This window comes from Capra hircus, chromosome 10 (genome assembly GCF_001704415.2).
Source record: "Capra hircus breed San Clemente chromosome 10, ASM170441v1, whole genome shotgun sequence".
NCBI classification, from domain to species: Eukaryota; Metazoa; Chordata; class Mammalia; order Artiodactyla; family Bovidae; genus Capra; species Capra hircus.
In genome coordinates, this window is record NC_030817.1 from 38,243,063 (window position 1) to 38,248,021 (window position 4,959).

Here is a 4,959-nt window from a genome sequence, read left to right on the forward strand (position 1 = left end):
GTTGAGGTCAGGCTGTCTCTGTCAGATTAACTGTGGAGACATCCCCCCTTGATGTATAATCATTGTTCCCTGCCTTTAACCTTAATTGTTTGTTCTCCTAGCACCTACCTGTTGTAAAACTCAATCATATACAACAAAGAGGTTGCCAACATGTAACCAGTCATGTAGTGGAGAGTATAAAACTGGGCCTCTCAGAACCATCAGGGTCCTTGTTGGGAATTGATTCCCCTTGGACCCACTGGCGTAATCAACTGTACTCCACTGTCTTGAGTGTCCTCCAAGGCGTGTTTTGCGGCTCTGGATTCCACAACACACCCATGTTATTATTTGTGTCAGTCATTTGTTTCTTTTAGAAGAAATTTTTATTATGAAGATTTTCTAATTTATTTCAACTTCTTTCTTTTTCATGTAATTTCTATGTGAAAAATTCTAGACTACTAGCTGTTTTTTACATTTCTCATCCAGTAGCTGATTCCTTTAATTTGGTACAGTTTTAAGTCTGTTCAGTTTTGAGTTTCTAACTTTTCATTTATTCCTGTTTTTTTTTTTAAATCATTTCCTATGTAGTTTCCTTCTTAGAGTCCCTTGAAGGCCATACCAGTTTTTCTTCCTTTCAGTGTTCATATTGACATCTTTTTACTAACTTGCTTATTTAAGTATGTATTTATCCAAACATTTTATTTTTTCCAACTTAGATTTTATTTTTCCTCTTGAGTTATTCAAATACATTCTTAGTTTAGGATACCTACTAATTTCTAGAAAATTTGCCAGTATAATTTGTGATATCTGGGGAAACCCTCTAGATGTAGAAGGAACCCAGTTCCCTCCCTGCTCTTCTTCTTTTTTTCAGGTGCATTTTTGCAGATGAGTCTGGAAGCGTTCAGTTCAGTTCAGTCGCTCAGTCGTGTCTGACTCTTTGCGACCCCATGAATCGCAGCACGCCAGGCCTCCCTGTCCATCACCATCTCCCGGAGTTCACTCAGACTCAAGTCCATCGAGTCCTAACGGCCGAGAGGAGCTATCCTGCGTCCGAGGTCGGGGGCGGTTGGAAGGAGCTGGAAGCGTAAGTTGCAAAGATACGCATTCGCCTCTCTGGTTACATGAAAGAAGAGAAATGTACAAAAAGGCTAAAAGTGAGCTTGTGCTGTTATGAGAAAGAGCTTTCCCGGTACTGGCAGGTACCTTAGTCCCATTAGAAAGTCAGTGGTCCCTCTCTGCTCCCACTGCTGCCAATAACTAAAGCTGCTGAAGAAGAGTGAGTTCGTGGTGTGCTTGCCCCACCTTTTCTACCTTTCTTTTCTTTGAACTCTCAGTGTTCTCTGAGAGTTTTCTGTCCTTTCTTTCCTTTTCCCAAACAAAGACTTCCTTGGGTAGAATTGTCAAATCAGCTCCCCTGTCAGCACTCGCCTTTGCTGCCTGCTCCTCTTCCTTTATTCCTCTGTGCAGGCCTCTCCCCTCTTTCTGCCCAGCCCCCAGTCCTCAGTCAGAGTTCAGCCAGAGAAGCAGAACCAACAGGAGAGCAATTTAGAAATGTATTGCATAGAATTGGCTTCCATAACTATGCTGGCTGCGAGGGGACACTGGTAGGGTGGACCATCAGGAAGGGCAGAATGGGGCTCTTGGGCATCAGTTAAAACTGTATCCACGGAGGAATTTCTTCCTCTGAGAAACCTCAGTTCTACTCTTAAAAACCTTTTAAATCTGGCCCACCAGATTATCTAGGAGACTCTTCCTTAAAGTCAACCGATTACAGATTTAATTCACATGTACAAAATATCTTCACTGTAACACCTGAATTAGGGTTTGATTAAATAAGTGTAGACTATGTCTAGCCAGGTTGACTTATAGGACTGACCAGCACACTCCATTTCTTTTAAAATTTGGCTTTTATATAGTGGCTTAATTAGTAGTTATTAATGGAGAGAGGGAAGTGGGGAGGGGCAAAATTGTGATAGGGGATTAAGAGGCAGAGACTACTATAAATAAGATATAAGGATATAGCTTAAAACAAAAAATAAACTATAAAGATATATTATACAGCACAGGGAATATAGCCAATATTTTATTATAACTTTAAATTGAGTATAATCTATAAAAGTTTTGAGTCATTATATTGCACATCTGAAACTGATATAATTTTTAATTAACTATGCCATGGGACTTCCCTGGTAATTTAGTAGTTAAGACCCTTTGCTTCCAATGCAGGGACATGGATTCAGTCCCTGGTCAGGGAACTAAGATCCCACATGCTATGCTGTGTGTGGGGAGGGGCCTCCTCAAAAATACCTCAATTAATTAAAAAATAGATTTTAGTTCATCACAGTGAAGAACCTCCTAATAATTATAAATCCTCAAAAACAATAGGCCATTTAGTGAAATAATGAGTTTTTCATTGCCAAAAGCTATTCAAAAAGAGATTGGCTGTAATTAAAGATTTCTGTATTGAAAATGAAATACAGCAACAGCTATAGACACAGAGAACAAATGGTGGTTGCCAAAGGGGAGGGGGTGGTTGGAGGGTAGAAATAGGTGAGAAAGATGAGGTACAGACTTACAGGTCAGAATAAATGAGTCACAGTATGAAATGTAGTGTGTGGAATATAGTCAATAATTATGTAATATTTTTGTATGATGACATGGTAACGACTTATGGTGGTGATAATTTTGAAATGTACAGTAATATAAGATCACTGTGTTGTATAACAGGAACTATTGTAGTATTGTAGATCAAAAATACTTCAAAAACAAAAACAAACAAAAAAAAAACTCGTAGGAAAAGAGATCAGATATGTGGTTACCAGAGGCGGTGGTTGGGGGAACTGGATGAAGGCTGTCAAAAGGTACAAACTTTCAGTTATAAGATAAATAAGTACCAGGATTGTAAGGTACAACACTACTGTATGAAAGTTGTTAAGAGAGTAAATCCTAGGAGTTTTCATCACTAGGAAAAAATTATTTAATGTCGTACCTATGTGAGATGATGGTGTTTACATTTATTGTGATAAGATTTCATGCTGCACATTCATGCTGCACATCTTAAACTTACACAGTGTTATGTGTCAATTATATCTCAATAGAACTGTAAGAGAAAGAAACATTGTGTAAGAGAGCCTCTGCAGGGGGAGACATTGCAAAAGCAGCCTCTATTTGTTGAGAGTGGTCCTTAGTCAGCAGTCAACAAAAAAAAACAGAGACTTCAGTCCTACACCTGCAAGGAACTGAATTATGTGAACACTCTGAATGATTGCTTCTTCCATAAGCCTCCAGATGAGGATGCTGCTAGCTGACACTGTGATTTCAGCCTTGTGAGACCCTGAGCAGAGAGCCTAGACAAAATATGCCAGACTCCTAGCTCGCAGAAGCTGTGAGATAATACATGTGTGTTGTTTAAGTTACTAAATTCATGGTAATACATTATGCAGATTGAGCAAACTAAACCAGGCCTTGTTTCTGGATTAGTTTCTCCCTCCAAATGTTTCTCCTTTGTCAGTTGGCATGATATTAAGCTTTGTCAGTAGGAGGTGCTGGAAAGACATTGCAGGAGGAGGGTTTTTCTCCTCTCTCTTAACTCCTGGGTACTTTTCTCCTTTGCTCCTGAAGTCTGTACGGCTTCTGCAGTGCCCGGCTCTTGCAGTGCTTGCAGCTTCTGCAGCTTCTTCAGCATCTGCTACTGTGTGCCAGTAAATGACAGTACTTCCCTATGGGCAGCTTCCTCCAGCATCTTCCAGAGTGGCCTTGCAGTTATGAGGTAGGGGCTGGTTTCCCTTGGCAAGTTCTGCTGGTGTGATACCATAGCAAACGTCTCCGCCATTCAGTGAAAGAAAGAAAGCGAAAGTAACGTTGCTCAGTCGGGTCCTCTTTGCGACTCCATGGACTGTAGCCCACCAGGCTTCTCCGTCCATGGGGTTTTCCAGGCAAGAATACTGGAGTGGATTGCCATTTCCTTCTCCAGGGGATCTTCCCCACCCAGGCATCGAACCCAGGTCTCCTGCATTGCGGGCAGATGCTTTACCCTCTGAGCCACCAGGGAAGCCCACCATTCAGTGAGCCGTGGCTATTCTGTTTCCACCACGATCTGGAGCTTAGTTTTGGTGAGGTAGGGAAGGATGGTACTGGTTCTCTAAGCACCAGAGTTGTAACTACTTCTTATATTTGCTATCCTTTATTATTATTATTTTTTAATATTTGTTTTTGGCTGTGCTAGGTCTTTGTTGCTGCTCTCGGGCTTTCTCTAGTGATGGTGAGTAGGGGCTACTGATCGTTGTGGTGTGCAGGCTTCTTATTACAGTGGCTTCTCTTGTGGAGCATAGGCTCTAGGGCCCATGGGCTTCAGTATGGCATGTAGTGTCAGTAGTTGTGGCTTGCCAGCTTTAGAATGTGGGCTCAGTAGTTGTGGCACACAAGCTTAGTTGCCTCACAGCATGTGGGATCTTCCCGGACTAGGGATCAAACCTCTGTCCCCTGCATTGGCAGGTGGATCCTCAACAACTGGACCACCAGAGGAATCCTGTACTTGCTATTCTTGTGTTCTTTAGATTTCTCTTCATTTCTTATTGGCCAATCCTGCCTTACTCCTGTGTCTATTATAGTGAATAATTCTTTATATTAAGCTTTCCTCATGGATTTTCTCTCCTGAGTGGACCCTGACTGACAAAGCTGAAATCCTGATAGGATTCTGCAGTGGCGAGCTAGGACCAGACAGGAGAGCCAGTTGTTGCTCCAGTTGCCTTTCAAGGCAGAGAAGGACAAAGACTGGGATTTCTTCTCTACTTTCTCCTTTCAATCTCCCAGCCTCCAGTCTCTACCAGTGCCCCCAACTGGCCAAACCCATCTGGAAGTCAGTTGACACAGGGGCCAGGAACACAGGAGCCTGTGATACAGAGCAGAAAAAGGAAAGGTAGGGAGTGGATCTGAGGGCCACCGGGGCTGGAAAAGTCCTTCACAATCACTGACATTAAG